Genomic DNA, 21,261 nt, shown 5'->3' with positions numbered 1-21,261 from the left:
ATAAAAAATACATAAATTAATGTTCTTTGAAATGGTCAAAAAATATGTATTACAATAACATATTACCTATTTAAAGTTATAAGTAGTGAAGTATTTCAAATAATTTTTTATATTATGAAACAGTTAAACAAAAATATATTGGATATAGTTAGTACATGCTCTAAATAAAAATAGATTTAAGGCTTGAGATTATTTTCAAATAATCGTATTTTATTTATTACATTTAAACGAAAAATATAATAATAAACCCAATAGTTTTGACTTGGACGTTGTTTCCTTTTTACAGCAACATAACGCCAAAAAAAACATAGAAGCCAAACAGAAGAAAAGATGCCTAACGAAACACATATTATTATTATATATCAAGACAAGTCACCTATTCGAAGATTGTCAATGCAAATAAATAATTTGACTACTAAAATTTGCATCGAAATTGTGAATCACACGTAGTAAGCGATAATAATTTTTAACGGTAATTATTTTTTTTTCATTCTTTTTAATAATATTATTATCAGCAAGTATTTAGGACCGCAAAAAAAAAAATAATAATAACCGGCGTGTCTGTCGGCATTTTCAGCGAAATGATTATACTGTACGAATTATTTGATCACATGCTGAATCGAGTTTTAATAAAGACTATTATTATTATTATATTATTATTATTCGTATAATAACGTCGCATAACCGCATGATTATTAAATACCTACAATTATTTATTCTCGTGTTATGATATATTACATTTTTTTTATTGTAAATGTCATAACTGTATTAATTAAACACGTTGTCACCTATGCGTGTGTGAACGTTATTTACTACCTTATATACGGACAGGGTACAAGTGTTGAACAATTTCTTCACCATAGACCCAGAAGTCAGAAGTAGTAGACAATCCGGTAATCTTCGGTCGACCGATTTTGTAACAATGTCACAAACACGATTATAACACGATTAAAAACTTGTAAAAAAAAAAAAAAAAAACACATATTTTTATATTCTCTCATTAATAGAATAGGCTTATTAAAATGTTCACAGTTTAAAGAGAAAAACCTTGCCAGTAATAATAATAATAATACTATCAAACTCGTTTGTTTTTTAAATTTATGTCTAGTTATATATATATAATAATAAAAAAATAATTAAAATAATAATAATTATCATAAAACTAGATATTATGTAAGTAGGCAATTGTGTAGGAATTCAAGTACTCGTGGGATGTTATTCTCGTGTTGTTGGTGTACACGCTCTGCTGAATTAATTAATTTAACAATAATTAACACGGCGTATGATCTGTTTTCAGGTGATAAGTATAATAATAATAATCATGATTTATGTGCACGCTACATATTTTTTATCTCTTGACAATAATTATTGTACAATTAAAAACAAAATCGGATAAAAACATAAATTGTTAATCATTTCAAATCAAGATAACTAACCCAATTATTCCGCTCTTGGAAAAGTAATAAACCTGGACGTTATTCAAACAAAACAACCATACAAATCCTATAGATTTTTAAACTTTTTTTTTTTTATAAATATGGTAACGTACGCTCTTAAGTTCTAAACGGCCTAATGAATATGTCGGCTAGTCGATTGTACTATTTATAATAATATTGTTAAAAAAAATACAAAATTACTATTCATCTACTGCCCCTCCCTTTATGTAATTAAAGTTGTATCTCTTTTAAAAACAAACAAAAATCAAAATAAGTAAATATCAACAGGTAGGTAACATTATTACATTTTAAAAGAATCATTGGGTTTGTAAGTTTTTTTTTTTAGTTTTTTCTTACTAAAAAAAAATGAACGACCAATCGCATGTAGGTTTATCCAAATTTCATGTTACAGTAACTTTCCAATAACATAATTATGTATGCTACATGAGTGTTTCTTAGAAAATTTTGTTATGTATATATTTAGTATACGTTAAAATATCATTTTCCTAAAGGGTAACTGTTGAAAGTCAAAATGCAACAAACATATTATAATAGGTAACCTATTAGTAGCATAATGATGTGTAATACAAATAATGACTAGTCGATAACAAGTTACAAATAAATATTTTTAGAATTATTAGGATTTAAAGTTTGGAAATGGAAGAAACTAGGAAGGAAGTCAATTAACATTACAGTCTTCTTCAACCCCAGTATGCTCACACTAGACCTAAGTTCAGTCTAATTTTCAGACCTTTTGCCCTAAAGTTACTGACATTAGTCTTGTATTTTTACTGAATTATTTTATATTTTCTACATTCGAAAATTTGTGATAATAAAATATACAAAAAGTTCTAATATATATTTCCATAGTATAACATTGTTCACTAAGCAATAATATCAAGTGTAAAAAAAAGTAAAACAAAAAAGACAAGTTTAATTATATTATTTGATTTTATCTTTCAATGTTTTAACTTTAAGTTAGTTGTATTGTAATTTTAAATTGCATTTGCAAGCGAACGCCCCGAATATAAACTAATTTAAGAAAAACAGCATTTGGAACATTCCTTTTATAAAAAGTAGGCATTCCGTGGAGAAAAAAAATCATTTTTACATTCATTTAAAAATAAAATACTATAATTGACAAAAATATATTTTTTTTTTGAGAAAAGAAATGATTTTTATTGTAATATTGTACAATTTATTAAAAATACAAATTATATTTTATTGCTACCATGCTCGCATATCGCCAGTGAAATCATAGATGTTTTATAAGAAAATTCTTAAAATATTTTTTTTAAAACTGTAAAAGTACTTTAAACACCTAATTTGACAGAAAGTCATATATTAAAAATATAAATGTTTAAAAAAAGAATCCTTAACATTATAGAACAGTTTTAATAATTATGAACTATCTTTTTTAAAACATTGGCGTTAATAATTTCCCGCCAAAATATGATTTAAAAATATGTATTCCAATTGCAAAAAAATAGAGCTTTTGTTTGTCACGACAAAGTCGAAATATGTTTGATTGAAGTTGTTCATTTAATTAAATTCCACAAATATATTTCTGTTCTTCGAAAGCATTGAATGACGCCAACTGTTCTAGAACTAGTACACCTTATGTGCTTCGTTAAACATCCCTTTTCTTTCTACTACAGTGAATACTTTTAAACGAGTTTATTGTATCGCTCTTCTAATCATATTATACTAGTTCTCAGACGAGTGGCATACATTTCATAATACACTACATTTTTGAAGTCATCTATATATATAGCAGCACATGAGTTACCTACACGCGTATCGTTCTTGACATAAGCTCCATGAAATATAAGTTTTTTTATGACATTGAAAAAATGCCTACCTACAATAAAATATAAGTAGGTAATACCGTGTTTAGTTTTCTAACAGGAAATGTCGATAGTTTGTTAATTGTTGGGTGATTATAAAAAAGAAAAATAATAATACTCATAATACTCTACTAATTAATTAAAACATGCTGCTGTTACTTTTTACAATGTTAGCTTATTAAATAGAAAATCGATAAGGACTGGAAGATAGATTTGGGCTCTATTGATTTTTTACCATTTATATTGATAACGATTCTAAACGAGGTCAATTATAATTGGTCATTTAATTTAATTTGATGTATAACAACGAATGCGGTTATCCGGCTATTATTCTTAAAAGTCAATTCCGTTTAAGAGTCCTTTTTTTTTCTTTCTATTTTTTCTATGACATTCTTCTGTTTCTGAATTATTCTCATTCCCATCACCTGTCAGCACGATAAAAAACTCTTGAATTTTGTTTAAATCTGCTGTCACGCAGCTTAATTGTATCTATACCTAATATTATCTCTTTAAAGTATATACCGTCAACACTCTATTCTAGCATAGTATATTATGTTAAATAAATAATATTTATACATTTTTTTTTTTTTGTATTTTTGCGGTTAACCATTTTTTAAATTGCAAAACCTAAACGAATAAGTGTATTTTTTTTTGTATAGAAATAAATCTCAAAGGGACGCGTTAAAAACTTTTTAAAAACAATTATATATTTTCACGCTAAATAAATAGCTCTCAAAATATTTTATCTGATATTTATTTTTTCGGATCATCGAAAAATCCCATTTGGTTAATTCGAAATAGCTTTTACAAACACAGAAACGATATTAAATAATTGACTAAATATGTGTACATATAATACATACAATACACTCGTTTGTCTTATTTAGACTAAACACAATTGTTGGGCTTTTCAACTTTTGTTGACATTTTTGATTTCAAATAGTTTATCATAATTTGTATTACCGTTTACACCTTATAAAATAATTCTGTTAAGAACAATTTTCCTTCAAGGACAACCATATGAATCGTAAAACTGTGTGTAATATTTTAATTGATTAAACGAACGTTAATGGAATGATTTATTAAACTCATTTAACGACTAAACGATTTCAACGAAATCATAATAAATTTAAACATCGTGATAATATTGTTAAGCTGCGAATATTTATTATTGAAGTTTATTAACATTCATTTCCACGTCGCAATAAACAGAAAAACAAAACAACACACATGACTGATTTTGATACTACCAAAATGTGTACTTTTGCAAGTTTTTGAACCGACCCAGCCACGAAACATGTTTATGTTAAATGGGAAAAATTAAATTGTGATACCAACAATTTGTATTATTTTCGTTTTTGTTTTTGACCATTTTCATAGCTGTTTTGCATCGAAGCGGTTCCTTGAAAGAGATTTTATTACATTCAGCCATAAACAGCATAGTGACCGCCCCAGGCCTATTGTGTGCTCCATCCCGGCAGCTGACCTTGCTTGTATTATACTTCATTTGATTTATGCGGGTAACTAATTTTTCAGTAATTTTGTTAACGATATTGCTGTCTTGTATTGCAAGAGCACCCAGGAGTATTGATTACTCAAATCGTGCACAGCGTGTAATAATTAATACAACCAATGTTTCTGACTACAGGAAAAATAAATTACAATATTCAATTTAAACATTATATTCGTTTATCCACCCTGGCCACTCTGAATAATTATTTAAAGCTTTGATCAGAAATTAAAAGTATATTTTTTCTCTCTACAGTTGGCCAATCAAAATGGAAAAAACTAATTTTGTTACATAAAATTGGATTTACTTGAAATTTCTTTTACGCTAAAACTTTGCTGTAGAAAAAATCGAAGAGGTTTATTTTTCACACGAGAACTATTTCGGCATATTTAAAAAACAGCATTTTAAGTAGATTTTTAGTTGTTATTAAAAAAATTGTTTAAAATTATTCCAAAGAAACGTTTTCCATGATTTTTTTCATAATAAAACTTATTGCATGATCGATAAATTGTATAAATATTTTTCATCACTCAATATATTAAAAATAAATGTTGTCTTTGAACATTTAACAGCGTTTTAGAAGTATTAATATATTAAATGAAATTCATTTTTGAAACATTTTTACGAGAATTGTTGGAAAATGTTATAAAGTTAATATTTATTTAAACTATTGTAATTAAAATAATGTAATTAATTCAAGTATAGTTTTCAAATTTATAACATTTAGAAAATAATTTTTTTCATGTCCAAATGTTTGATTTTCTGAACAATGTTTCCTATGCATCTAAAGTGATGTGTTATGCTTACCTATAACAATTTTCCAACAGACTTAAAGAAACATTGAAGAAAATGTATTAAATATTTCTGGATATTTCTAAATTGTGCATAATAATCCAAAAACGACAAACAAAATTATATGTTAGAATATTTTAGAAAAAATTCGCTGCACGTGAAAATTTGTTTTCCTCTTTCTTTTTTTTTACACTTTTGTTATTGTGTCAGTATTAAACGACCGAATGAAAACGGGGCAAAATGTATTTCTGTGGAATAATCATCAATTTTGTGAGATGAGAAAAAAATAAGAGTGACCACATAGGGTTTCAATGTCAACACATAACGTATTTGTTATTTACAAATTTTAATCAGACCGCACACTCGTGACCTCTTATTATTTTGACGCGAGCAACTGACATGGTGGGTAAAAAGAGAATAAGAAAACAAAAGTAATAAAGAAAAAAAAGAAGAAGAGTCAGATGAGGTCATCGGCTAACGTTTGAGTGATAAATTGAACTATGCGTTTATGCCAGACCGCGATTAATCGTTATTAGAACTGATCAACCGCAATAATTCCAAGGTCGTCCATTTACTTAACACAATTTTTTTTTTATGTAACACACACATTTCATATATTATATAAACTGCTATTGTCGCTGTCTTTAATGTTTACTACGACTTCTCGTCGTCATAGTCGACTCGACAGAATGGGAAAATACAATTGTACTAAAGTGGACAAATTTGAGAAAAACAAAACACAGGATGATATCTCAATATTGAGTATTGTGTATTAGAATAGTTAATTTTAGTAATATCACTTGGAAGAAATTGGTTTTTTGAATGTATACTCATCTACTCGATTGGACAAAAGGAAATTCATACATATACCAAATTAAAACATCTCATATAAATAATAAATGTTTGTTTAAGCTAAGTGAAAGTACATCACTTCAAAATATACCTAAACAGACTGTCAGGGTTACTTTGAAAACGTTTGTGGTCTGCTAAATTATACAGGTATTTATGCACCGTTTGCGTTAATAACCTATAAAAGGCCGGTCGATCATTATTAATGAAATATTCATTAAGTACAACGTTCTTGTAGAAGATTACATATATTAATCTGACCTCTAAAGACCATTGCAAAACTTTTCCGTACTTGAAATTATGTTTAAACCAAATAAACTTATTAGCAAATAAGAGCAAACAAGAAAAACAAAATAATTTATCTTTTTTTTAATTTTCTTTTTGTGTTAAATTCTACCGTTAACTGAAAGAAAAGAGAAAATTTAGCAAGAAAATATTTTAAAAAGCCAGATTTGGATTCAGCGACAAAAATAGATTTCTTTTTCGTCGAAAAACAAGATGTTATTATTCAAAATAAATGTTTTCGGTTATTATTATTTGTTATTTATTATTTTTGTGAAAATATAAAATGTCTGATAAAAATAATTTAAAGACACGTGGTCGTAGGTATACACAAGAAAAAGTTTCAGCGGCAATTAAACAATTGATAAATTGCATATTTTCGGTCGTGCAACTGTCCGCCTTGTAATGTTGATATTGTTCCCATAATATTTACAAGAATGCTTGTGAGATATTATTGTTCTCTATTTGTATAGAAATTATAATGTTTTTTTAGGTGTTTCGATTCCGTGCGGTTCCTATGATTATAGCCGGTAAAGTAATATATTTTATTGGTTTTTTTTTTTTTATTCTGAATATTTTCATGTTTATATGCCAATTGGATTTACATTGTACACAACCGGAATCGGCCTTGAAGCAGATCAAGGACCTTCGTCGAGAGGGAAACGTCGACAAAAAACTGTTACCTATTATTATACAGTACGCATAACTCACGAACAGACACTATATTGTCAAATTTGATATCGATTCGAGAAAAAAAATCGCTTCAAATAGGCAACCTTGTGATTATGCGGATTGTTGTACGATATGATAAAAGAAGCATATAAATCTGTTTTATAGATTCTGTACTACGTGCCACGGCGGTGTTACATAGGTATGTAATAAAAAATAATAATATAGTTGTCTGTTATTGTTTTTTTTTTTTTTTTGTACGATTATAAACGTACTAGTTTATGCTAATCGTTTGAATTCTATTTGTATATTATATTTTCTTATGATAATTTCGTACACGTCGTTTTTATTACATAAACTATAAATATTAATAACATCCCCCCCCACCCCTCGGACAAGGATAATCTTAAAATATAAAGAAAAAAAAAATGTATGTTTTATCTAAAATTAAGGGAAGCGAACATACTATTTTTGTTTACAACGTTTTTTTCTTAAGACGGTCAACGCCCAGCTACGCTTTTACAGTTAATTTACATTACAATATATTATTACGATAAAGGTCAATTTTATGTTTATGAATAGGATAGAAATAGAACAACTTTTATTGCAAAAAAAAAAAATCAGACTTTTTAGTTGCATAAGATAAAATCAATATGATCATTGCATAGTGTAGCTTAAACATTAATCATTGACCATATTATACAAATGTTTATAAACCATTTTTTTTTCTCTCATTATTTTCGAGTAATTTTTTATTAAAAACTTTCTTCGTAGGTTTTTATAAAAAAAAAAAAAAAATTAGAGTTAGAGAGGTTGTACCTCTAAAGCTCCAGACCATAAATCTTAAGACTCTTCGGTTTGTTTTTTTTTTGTATGTAAAACAATCTAATTTATACCTAGGTTTTTAACGATAAGTGATTATTTTTGTGAGTTAAGAACTAACCCGGTTGATTTCTATTGAATTTCTTCTAAAGTTGTAAGTCATAACAATAATTCCACCCACATTTACTTGTATTATCATTTATCGTGTAATTTAAAATTAGTTTTACTCTACTATTCGGGCAAAATGGCTGTTTTTAAACAAGTAATAAATAACGATTATATGTATTACTAAATCCATCAGTTTCCTTCAAAACCGCAGATACCTAATTTCTTCCAAGCTAGGTAGTGTGTGGGACTTTCTAAAAATACTTTTTAATATATTCGAATGAAGTAGAAACGACGATAATCCTCTGAGATTCGCTAACGTCATGTTATCATAACACCATTTATCATATTTTGGATTTTATGTTTTAAACGATATTATGTTGTTTTTTCCGTTTAAAAACAAGAAAAGATAACTTTACTATTTATTTTATAAATGTTTTGCAACTGAAACTTAAGAAAAATATTCAATTTTACCGTGTTTACCGGTTTGTAATATTTCGTATAATATATTTATTCACTTTATTTATTATTTAAATAAAAAATAACCACTCAATTCATAATAAAACCGATTCCGCATGTTTGTTCCTTAAATATTGAAACTTTACACAATATGAGAAACACCACATTTTCAGTAAAACTGTTCGAGTATCATTAATTTAAATTGAAAGACCGTTTGAAAGAAGTCACTATAATTAATTATTATACGCCGACAACTTGTCGTTTGCATGTGTACTGCGAGTAATGTTGGTTTAAAAATATTATTAAAAAGTCATACTGGTATATTATTTCTTGTGATTTCATCTAATGTCACGTGTCGCACGTTTTAACAATTCACTCATGACAACCAGCTATTATGGTAAGTCATTTTTGTAGTATGTAAAGTTTTAAATCCGAAACACATCCCTCACTTTAAAAAAAAACATTTACCAAAAGTCTTCAAGTTTGAAAACCGAATATAATATAAAAAAACATTTTGTCGTGTTCATTGCTAAGGATTTTATAGAAACCGCACAAATGATACAGCCACAAAAAAAACTCTCTAAAGTTGGATTTTGGAATACAATTTTAAAAAATATATTTGACATTATTGATTCTTGTTATAAAAAAAATGTATGTGCTAAAATATTTGTATCAACAACTATTACAAAACAGTAACCACATTGATTTTATATTTCTAAACATAACATTTACATATGAATAGGATTGGTTAACGGCACTTATGAGCTGGGTGTAATTTTTTTATTTGTTATTCTCAAAATAAATGTTATTCGAAAACACTGTCAGACCAACAACTATACGTCATGTAGGATTGAAAAATAAAAATAAATGTTTTCAAATTAAGTACTTTTATTTTTTATTTAATAAAATGCCCGTTTACGATAAACACGATCGTGGTAATATTGTTTATAGCGTCCATTTATTTATCATATTTACTAACAAAAAAATAAGCGATTAACACAGCTTAACTCTCTTAACATTATTAATTCTAAATTATAATCTTCGTTTTCTATGCACATACGATTTGTTTTAATCGCCAACACTATTTACGGAATCGACTTGTTAATAGCTATATATATTGCGATTCGCAATGAAAGGTCAACAAATAAGATAAATCTAAATCATATTAATTATGAAAAATATTAATAACAAAATAATTATAATAAAAAAATCCAATCGCACGTGTCAACCTGACTATCGGTTATAGCTGTTAATAGGCAATGAATCACTATGCCAAACGTTTATGTTCAAATATAATTTATTCAAATTAATTACACCGTTGGCCAAGATTAGATCATATGGCCGTTTTTTTGGCTTATGTTCTGTTGAGGCTAATGTAGTCAAATGCATAGTGAATTGGTTACTATTAAATTGTCATCATTAATACATTTTTTTTTTATATATAAATAAACATAAGTAATAGTATAATATCTATGTAATATCATATATGAGGCATATAGTTTCAAAACCAGCTAAAAGACATTTTGAAAACGTATTTAATTTTTTTGGTTTTTAAGTAGCCACACTGTATTACATGGTGTGTAAAACTAATATTGAATATCAAATAAAGATTACAACTAACTCAAACTGTGTTGGGAAAATCTTGGTTTGAAAATTGGTCATCTGAAAAAATTAATTGCTTTTTTGTGGTAATGTTCAAAAATGTATTTTAACTGGTTTTGAAACTAGATACCTCATTTTTATTTTCATTCTGATGAGAAATTATGTAATTATATAGTTTTTTGACCATTCGTTGGCCATTTGATCATTAATGCGATTAACACCGCAGAACATATTCACGGCCTAATGTTTTTCCCATCATGGGAAATAAACCAATGGGAAAATTGTTTTATTTAAATTTTAGTACTTGTAAAAAAACATGTTACAAAAAAAAAAAAAATGAGACGCTGGAACTGCACTTGAAGCACTCAAGGTTAAAGTAAATCACAGATAATATTTTAAAGTACTTTGAAAATAAGTATCTAACTAACCAATTAGTTGAACGATTCGGATATTACACTAGCAAATAAATTAAAAAATGATTATGTGTAACATATTCAATTATTAGTACATTATATCCAATTATAAACTAATCCGCAGCTCTTCATCGAACCGTTTAATTAATAGACTGATATATAAAGCCAATTAAAACGGTGTATATTTCGTCGCGTTATAAATTACTTTGAGATAAACTTGACTTTAGAATTTTTGGATTCATTTGTTTCGAAGAAGAAGATCAAATCGAGTTAGTTAATTAGGTAATTTATCGAGAAATTAACACGTTCGACAACTAAATTCTAACTTGTAATTTAATCGATAATGTGTGTATTATTTAACTGAACTCGATGAAGGTAATACGAGCCATTAACTTAATCTCATACTTGCGGATTAGTGTTTTGTAAGAGGTATAAAATCATTATGTTGCCGAGAAAAGTGGAACCCGTGGATAACTTAATATTATGTTATAAAGAATAACATAGTATGTATATTCAACCCGGAATTGGTTATTTTTCTTTTCTCAAAACCTAGACATTATAATTATTTTTTAATCTATGACCGACTCATCCAGCAGAATGATTAGTTTTTTTTCTATTCAGGATAACAGTGCGGGTAATAGTGTCGGCTATTAATGTCAATATAATGCCTAGAATTATAACTCGAATCGATTACACACACACACACGACCTAGGAAGACTTTAATTCCCAAATGTATTTACAGTAATAACACGTTTGGTAGGTCAGTTGTTATGGTAGTTATTCGAAAAAAACAAAAAACGGAACACCAAAGAATAACTAACAATTTATTGAACATAGTTTTTACAAAACCCAACCCAAGGTCACTCGGGTGATAAAAAACAATACAATTAGATAGACAATAATGTGTATGCCATAATTATGCAATTATTATTCCCTTTCATCTGCGCCTCATTCTAACTACACATATGTGGTCACTGACCACTTGTTGCCAGCCATCCTATAGATCTTCTCTCGCTTTTTATCTATAATAAACCGATTACACTATAGTATAATGATAATAATATATTATATAATAATAATTAACCGACTATACAGAGTGATTGGTTAACTATGGCCCAGTCAAGTTCTTTAAAGATATTTAACATTTTAAAATTTGTTTACCTTAACTTTTTTAAATAAAAAAAAATTCATACGGTTTTACCACAAAAGGGACGAGGTTATATTTTTTAAAAATATATTAAAATTGGCAAACGTTAATAATATATAAACTCTGTCTAGTCTTCCTGCTCGTTAAATTGCTTCGTTCGCTTCTTGCTCGGTCGGTTTTCACGCTAACGTGGAAACTTTCAAAGCTCTGATAAACTGAATCTAAATGTAAATCAAATATTCGCATTTATCTTTATGCTGATCATTATGTATTACTTTCACCGAATCCTTTCATTAATTTACCGGGACAGATTTCATTCAGCAAATCTCTAATCGTAGAAGATTATCTAAGACGTGAATACTACTCAAATATGTTTTCTTAATTAACTTTTTCCGTCTAACTTAACGGGTTCGCCTTCCAAAACACATAAGTACCCTTTTAATTATTATCATTCATTTCCCCCCCAAACACCTTTCTTAGAACTTATATTTATATTTTTTCTATACATATTATTAAGTTTTTTTGTCCCGAACAGTTTGATAGTTCACATGTGTATTATCTCATTCGCCAATATTGCCGTATTACAATTTAATTACATTATAATATTTTAATGATAAAACATTATTCAACATGTTGTAAATTATATATTCATATTGTTACAAGAACCACTGTAATATTATAGTATAGAGGTACGGCGCAAACACCAAATCTACAGCTGTTATTTTTGTGCCCCCTCTTATATGTAGACAAAACAATATATTTTTAATTACAAAATATGAAAAACATTATTCTTGAAAAAATATTTATCTCTAAATAATATGCTCAATAATTACTAACGAAAGTTACACACAATACGGTTCTTCTTCTCCTTAGCCTCCATCACAACTATTTGGAGTATCTCATTATTTGTTATTTCTAAAATAATTAATACTACTATCACTCTTAATAGACTTGTTGAAAAACATGGATTAAAGTGCAATATTCCATATACCTCATAAATTCATACTTTTTTAGATGTACCGTGTGCTGCTTGTGTGTAGGCCGTATGCTGATGCGATCAAAATAACAGATAAAAAAGATGATAATAATATTCTAATGTGAGAAAATTAATTTAAACGTTATCGAGTTGGTTTTAATTAATAACGTTTTATTTGCCCGTGAGATGTTGACTACAGTGCAAATCATTGCAATTCATTGTGTCTATACACAACAAAGTATAGGCCACAAACATCTCGTTTCATTATCGTCTGTTTGTAATTATACCGTAATTACTTTCAAGCGAAATTAAACGACAAATCTCAATAATTATTGTTACACGTTTGATTTTTAATCTGCGTAAAATTGTCGACTAAAGGATTGCGTTTAAATTAACATCAGTCGCATTACAAAAGTGATATACAATCAAGTACATAATATTTATTTTTGTTACAAGAATGTAATGGTTAATTAACACTTGAAGGGTGCCATTGGGGTAAAACCACTTTACAGCACAAATTTGAAAGTTCCCCAAGTGAATGAAAGGTTTGAATTCGAGGGTTTGATTATGCATAAATAGTAAAAACTAAACGTAGGAAAAAGTCAACGTTTAAAATATTATAATCATACATCTCATTGTGCCCAGCAAGTTTACAACAACATAAACCACTAAAAAAAAAAAATGACTAGATTACGGTTTGGGCCTAGGGAATTGTTTTTTGCCACAGTTAATTTCATTCTCCAAAGCACACGGGTTAGCCAGAAATATGCTTAGCAGTTCTGAACGATCGTGTTTACTCTTATTTGTATTCGTGCAATCAAATAAATTACATGCAATCCGTATGCGCCATTTTTAGTAAATTTTCTACTCTGTGTATATAAAAGCACATTTCTAAAACAAACACATTTTTAGTCCTCAGCTAAAATGTCCCGTCTTAAAAAGGGTGCTTAAGTACAAAAGGCCGCATTAAAACGTTACTTGGATGATAATAATTTTAACTTTGCAGTCACGTCGTACACGTGTAATTAAACATTTTAATGTAAGTATATATAAATGAGCAATATTTTTATAATTTATTCAAACAAATACTATTAAAAAATATGCCCTGAAGTAATTTTAAATCAATAAACCCATACAAATTATATATATCAAAATTACTCTCTAAGAATATTAATATAGGTGATTCAGTTCAGTTTATCTTTTCATTAAAACATTTTCAAAAGTTTTATATATTTCACTTCTTCTTATCCCCCCTTCAATAAACCTACATATTATTCCAATATGCTACAGATCAGGCCAGCATAATCGCATGCAAAAGAAGCTTTATAAGGCCAAAAATTGAACAAGTTCTATATACATATATACAAATCAAGAAAATCGCCCAAAAAAGATAAATCTTTCTATAAATATAAACCTTACCTGACCTTATCCTAAGGATTAAGTAACATCCGATCGTTCCAGCCTAGGTAATACATTTACACATAATTTAAATAATTAATAATTTTTTTTAACCGTTGTATAACTATAACAATTGTTTTTTGAACTATTTTAATTTTTTGTCAATTACACGATTTTGTAGAATCCATTTGAATTAATTTTCAATTATTAACTGTCAAAACTAATATCATTTCAACACTGCATTCAAGCAAAGACATATTAATGATTATTATTATTAGCTCTCTGTATTTGTATTCGTAAACAAGCGCTAAATGAAAATGTAAAATTAATATTTTTACCAGTCACCGTCGCTAAGGTAATTAACTAAAAATATCTAGAAACAATTAAAAAAATGAAGAGAATATGTCCAAATAAGATGATATCAAGATAACAAACTCAACCCGCCAAATATGCTAAAATATGCAAAATACTGTTTCTAAAATAGAAAAATTTTAAAATATTAATTTTTAAAACAGTTAACATTATAATTATAAGCCATTTATCAAAAATTCAATGACATATAATGAGACTTTTTGGTTTTTATCCAAAATTAGTAGAACATCTTATTTAATTTTCAAACATGTTTTTTATAATGTTTATAACATTATTACATTGATGTAGCTAAGCGATAATTTTTAAACTAAATAACTATCAAATTTGTGTTGAGTCAAAAAAAATATCATAGACATTCATATTATGACTCCTACAAAACTTAATATGGTTATTTTTTACTTGACCAAAAGCGAATATTTTAAAATTAAATTAGCTCAAATAAGATGCAATACACAATAATTAAATTTAATCCACTAATTACTGAAAATAATTAGTTGTTCTCGATTTAGTAATTTTATTTATTTAACTAATGCCTATATTATCACAATATCTTTTTAACTAAATACGTTTTCCAGTCGATGGTAACTTGTTACTACTTACACAAAATTGTAGTTTGACAGGATTTTTTTGCATACGATTTTACAAACAAAAATTATGAGAATTCTCATTAGCTGTCTTCAATATATCTTTATAAAACGACGAAACATTATAAATCAAATTTTAGTCGAAAAACGTCATTCTAGGTTATAATAATTTCATATTATGTTTAACAGTTGGAAGTATTATATTATCAAAGGTAAACAGACGTGGGCATTATTTTAATAAACAAAAAATCAAATAAATTTTGAAAATAAAAATGTAACTTTAAGAAATCTCGAATATTAAATATAATTTTATTTTTATTTGAATCACAAGATCCATGTAATAATAATTTTAGATACATTTTAAATTAGTAACTTAAATAAATCTGTGTTCACACAAAAATTGCCATAGTCAAATTTTAGAAACAAGTAGTAAGTTGATAATATTTTTTTTTTTTTAGTTTGTTTTTTATTCCAATCAAAACAACGTTAAACATTCGCCGTAGGTGTAAATAAGTAAGATTGTGTAACCAAACCATTCCTTGAATAATAATTTTTTTATTTATTTATTCAATTTTATAATAATCACACACAGCAAAAGATTTTTTTTTTTTCATTTTAAATATCAAACATATTTTAATTTACAAAATATTCATTTTAAAAATAAATTTATTATTTTTGAAACATTTAGTAAATTACGGTTTGAAGTGTATTTTTTTTTTTTTTAGTTTAACAGATATTTTGAAACAAATAACAAGTGTGTTTCTATTCAAAACTTTTATAAAATTAGGAACAAAAATGTATTTTAATAATTTACAAGCTATTTGCAATATTTAAATACAAATTGGAAGAGGCCAAAGCGGGTCTTCCCGTGTAGTTTTTTTTTCAAAATATAATTTTTTATTTTAGTCAGGTACTCACTTTTCAGGCGCTAACCGCGGTACGCCTAACACGACGGTATTCTAATAATAGGGTGGTCTTGCTGCGAAAGCGCGGACAGACGGCCCCGTCGGTAGAAGGAAAAAAATTTGCAGATTTCAAAAATTGCCGCACTATTTCTATCCACGTTCCAGGACGGCGGACGTCTTCGGACGATCTCGTTCGCACACCTTCAATATACGACGATAATAATAATAATAATAATATATTATTTCAAACCTATATTGAATCGGCAACGCGGTATAACCGAGCCGTGTAAACTGAGCATCGAAACTACCGCGTGTGTATTCTCCGGTTATCAGACAACTGACCGGAACGCGCCAAACGATTTCGCTTAGAAACGCCGGAGGCACATGGTACACCCTATATGCAGTTTTTTTAAACTCACTGTCGTCGTGGCTACCATTTGTTTAGGTTTAAACGCGGTGCGATCGCCAATCGAGACACCATTCCAACGAAAACGTACAAAAATTCAAATAATATTAACAATGTAGCAATGCCTACACGACCACGTTCGGTGTGATGTATACAGATGGCAAATTCATCCAAGCCAATTTGCCATTTTTGGCAAATCTCAGTTGAAGATCTAAACCAATGCATACAGGGCGATTCGCATTAGAAAACAAGACGCTCGTTTTCTAACGATTGCAATTGTTTGCGGTCTGACGTGACAATGATTTGCTGAAATTGTCAACTGCGGTCGATAACCAGTTTTAGATAATAATTATTCTTGAAGTCGTTGACATTATAAAAATGTACTCGGATGCTATTTCATTCAAACTCAACAACGTACAATTCATTTTAACAAATTAATTGTGTAAATATTGAAACTAATTATTGTTTCCTGCGAAATACAGCTAAAAAAAATAAATAAATAAAAACGTGACGTTGTAATGTGTTAAGCATTTGGTGCTAGCCTAATGTTGTCTGCCAGTAAAATGTGTTCGGCTTAGGTCTTAGATTTACGATGGCAAATCCTCATTACATTATAATAATGACCGGTAGTTTAAGGGGTTTCACGCCTCTTAATGTGTCCCAACCCTTCACACCACACGTACACATAATATATTAATTATGGTATCTTTTGTACACTCTGAACAAACAAAAATCGTAGTGTCAACTTTAATTTTCAATTAAAATAATTACAACTGGGGCTTACTTGATTAGTCTACTTTGAATGTCCGTCCCGATTAAAAATACCGTTAAAGTTACCTCTTCAACAGCGTTAGTCTTAAGTTAATAAAAATTAGCTATACATGATAAGTTATAATAAAATTAAAGCTATCGCCGAGATAATATTGATAAAATAACTATAGTATTTAGTTTTTTTTTTTTTTTTATTATCTAAAAATATATTTACAATCTATACAGTGAGTACATTATATCCAAATTCGAGGTATAATTAAGTTCACATTGCATACAATTAAGTTTATTAATAACTAATTTGAGATCATAGCGAAATATACTGAAATAATAAAATCGTTTTTAACCCTTTATGTGTTAAAGTGGCCTCTATGAAAACCACTTTTATTCGTACGGCAGACGCGCAGAATTATTTTAATGGTTCGGCTGTGGCATATATGAAGGCCACTTGTAAAAATACCCTAGATGGGCAGAATTATTTTTTTCATTAAAACGTTCTTTTAGAATACTATTACCATTCTACTACTTATTTTTAACATATTTGAACAACAGTGTAACTTTAAAATTAAGTCCTGTAGATGGTGGCTGAAGAAATAGATGCCACTAAACTATAAAGGGCTATGCATTTTCCTTGACTTAGATTGATTATGTACTTATTTTATACCTACATAATTGTAGAAGTGTCGATGTATCATTAAATGAAATTCAATCGCAACCATTCAATGAAAATTACTCTACTTAGCATAAAGTTCAGAGAAAATGAGTGTCTTACAGTTAGATGGATCACCCACATTTTTGGGATCTATAGATTTAAACCGTTTGTGCTCCTAAATCTTCTTTGCGCATAAAGTTACATTGATAAATAATATACTGCTAAAAACTACAGAATATAACGATTTCAATGATGTATAATTTAATAATTTTAATTTACTATAACATTTTATAAAGAACTAAACTGTGTAATTATTTGAATTGTTTTGCTTAGTAAAAACCGACAGTCATAAAATCACTGATATTAACATAAAACTTGAAATTACAACTATTTTTATGAATCAGTGGCACGTGTACAAGCCACTTTTGATAATCACGATTATAATACGGTTACATTGATAATATGTTATCGATATTGATAAACATAACCAAAAACAAATTAATTTTACAGCTGTTTTTATATTGATAAAAAAGTGGCTTTAATTTTAATTTAAGATCTGCGCGTTAAAGGGTAAAATGTTATTTTACATTTAATTTATACAATTTATAATTATAATAATTAACATAAAATATGTATAGTAAATAGTTAAAAAATGTTATTTTAGGTATTTAAAAAAAACTGCATAGCTAGATGCGTTAGGCATTAATTGCTAAATTTTAAATGAATTTATCATATCTATCAATAACTGATTAACCACACTAAATATTTCAATAATTATTGTAATATTTAATGTTATCGGCTCTACACTGTAATCGTTGTTTTGAATAATTATTATAATATTATGTATGTGTTGTATTTCATAATGTGAACAAATTTTCAACCTTCGTCATTAATGGACCGAAATGTAATCGGCTAAGTGTTTGATCATAATTCATCAATCGATTAGTCGAAACAAATCTATCAGCAATAATTGAATCAAAACTATTAGGTTTGTTAAAATTAATAAACTGCAATAAGCTCAAAGTGTATTGCGAGGTTTTTTTTTAATTCCACGTGTTATTTTGCCACGTTCCTGGATCTTAACTGTAATTAAATCCAATTAATTGCTAATATAGGTACACTAAAATCAAGATTATTAAAAAGATTAGTTTGAACAAAAATATAAAATCCATCAGCATAGTTAAAATTTATTAATGGTATTTAAAATTATTCTTATCCGTTGTTTATAACTAAAATAGTCCTAATATGTTGTATCATAAAGGCGAACAATAAAAAATGAATAAATAAATTGCGGTCGGATGAATTATTTTTAATTAAGTATTGTTGATTATTTCTTTGATCAAAGCTTAAAAGAAATTAATTTTGCCAAAGTTCTTTGATATTCTCGCACTTTTCAAAAGTGGGTATAATTCTGAAACGTTTACCAATAATTAGGTGACAAGTATCTTTTGTGTAAGCAATAATTGAAAGTACATAAATAGACAATTAACTAGTTGTAAAACTCATTATTTCTGGGTTGCAATGTGTGAGTGAATCAACAGTCAACAGATATTTGAAAAATATTTTTATTATATTGTTAATTCAGATCAACCTTAATCTTATCCACTCTTATAATTAAAATAATATAATATTAAGCATTCATTACAACACTTTTATCGATATTTAAGTTTTTTTTTTAAATACCGATAAATGCTGTTTTGCATTGATGTAAACCTAAAAATGTGTTGGCTTTAGATACACTCAAGTGCTTTTATTTATTTTTGTGTACCCAAAACAAGTCTATAGATCAGAAGTCATACCCAATAAGTACTTTTTAATGCAAAAAATTTTTAAACAAGATTTACAATGGCAATGGGGATCGGCTTTAAAATCAAGAAAAATATACACATATTTAAACTTAAAACTACTAATACTTTTGAAAAAAAGTAAATAATAATATGTTATCTAAAAAGTTCATTGAAGAAGGTCGATTTAAGTTGAAAGTTGGAACCGAAGAAAGTTTAGAACATACTAGATTTAGTCATCTTTTTTAGAAACAAAATTAGTTAAGCTATATTATACTTAAAAACAATTTTTTAACTAAAAAATAAATAGTCTCATTTCTTTCACTACCTAATGTCACACATATTTTTTTTGTGTACGATTGCATTGCCATTAAATAGTCAGTGTTTATTATAATTTTAGTTATTCATTTAGTTTTTAACTATTTACTATATATGTTAATTATTATTAGGTATTATAAAGTTTATAAATAAAACGTCTACCATAATTTTTTTTTTTTTTAAATACATTTAAAAATTATTTTGTTATTTCAGTATATTTCGCTATAATCTCAAATTAGTTGTTAATAAACTTAATTTTACCTTGAATCCATAATTAGGGAAGTAAGCAATAATGTCTTTGTGTAATTTGTATAATTTATCATACAATTATTTTAATTGAAAACATCATCAAGTCAAAATTTACTTTGTGTTAGAACTAACACAAATGTTGCTTAAAATTATTAATAATGTAAATCTTTATTATTTTAACCGAGTTTAAACTTAAAAAAAACTTCAACTAAAAATTGTTTTAAGTTAAGTTCTTTTATCACAATATAACATCAGGAACAATATTTTATATTGTACCAAAAGGCATAACTTAACTCTACTATTTAATTGTAATTAATGATAATTATAATCAGTACTATTTTAAACCTTATTTTGATTGTTGAAACCTTGTTTAGTTTTTAAGACTTGTAAAAAAAATCTGTAGAGCTTGTGACGAGTATAAAGTTTGGTGTCACTTTTTCTACCATAGCATTATTTTTTTTTAATATTAAAATGCATCCTTAAAAACTTTAAAAACCGTTATTCCTTACAACGAACTTGACTATCAAAAAAAAAAAAATATTTATTATATATATATATATCTGGTTTTTGATAATATAATGTTTGTAAGCACAAAACTTTGTGTTTTTAATTTACATAAAACATCATGTCTATTAAAATTTATATTTTTAGATTTACACGGTAATAGAACATGACAATTATAATGATGATTGATTATACTAACATAAACTATTTTAAAATCAAGTTAAGTTGTTAATATTACTCCAATTTAAGATATTATGCACATTAAAAAAATAACTCATACAAATTAGGGTATACCCATATTATAATAATATTATATTTGTGACAGCTACAGCCTATAAAAAAAAACTATTTTCTGCGCTTATAATTAATGCAGTACAAGAATACAGCAGTAGTTTTACATAAACGATCATA

General features: G+C 27.2%; 1 protein-coding gene across 3 annotated transcripts in view; it reads right to left on the bottom strand.

Moving 5' to 3' along the window:
* The window catches only part of LOC126846769 (neuropeptide CCHamide-1 receptor-like), a 75,708-nt gene that overhangs the window by 38,796 nt on the left and 15,651 nt on the right, over positions 1-21,261 (bottom strand). For 2 of the 3 annotated variants that reach the window (XR_007686927.1, XM_050586556.1), the window contains exon 1: positions 16,183-16,488. The exons of the other annotated variant lie outside the window; for it this stretch is intronic. The gene's annotated coding sequence lies outside the window, so the exon portion shown is untranslated. Of the gene's footprint in view, positions 1-16,182; positions 16,489-21,261 lie in introns of those variants that run through there. 3 annotated transcript variants of the gene reach the window in all.

This window comes from Adelges cooleyi, unplaced genomic scaffold, assembly GCF_023614345.1.
Source record: "Adelges cooleyi isolate 19-005CV unplaced genomic scaffold, UGA_ACOO_1.1 ACOO_flye_CR_arks_rails_tigmint_CR_PRNA_9, whole genome shotgun sequence".
Classification (NCBI taxonomy): Eukaryota; Metazoa; Arthropoda; class Insecta; order Hemiptera; family Adelgidae; genus Adelges; species Adelges cooleyi.
This window is presented reverse-complemented; position numbering and strand designations above follow the sequence as displayed.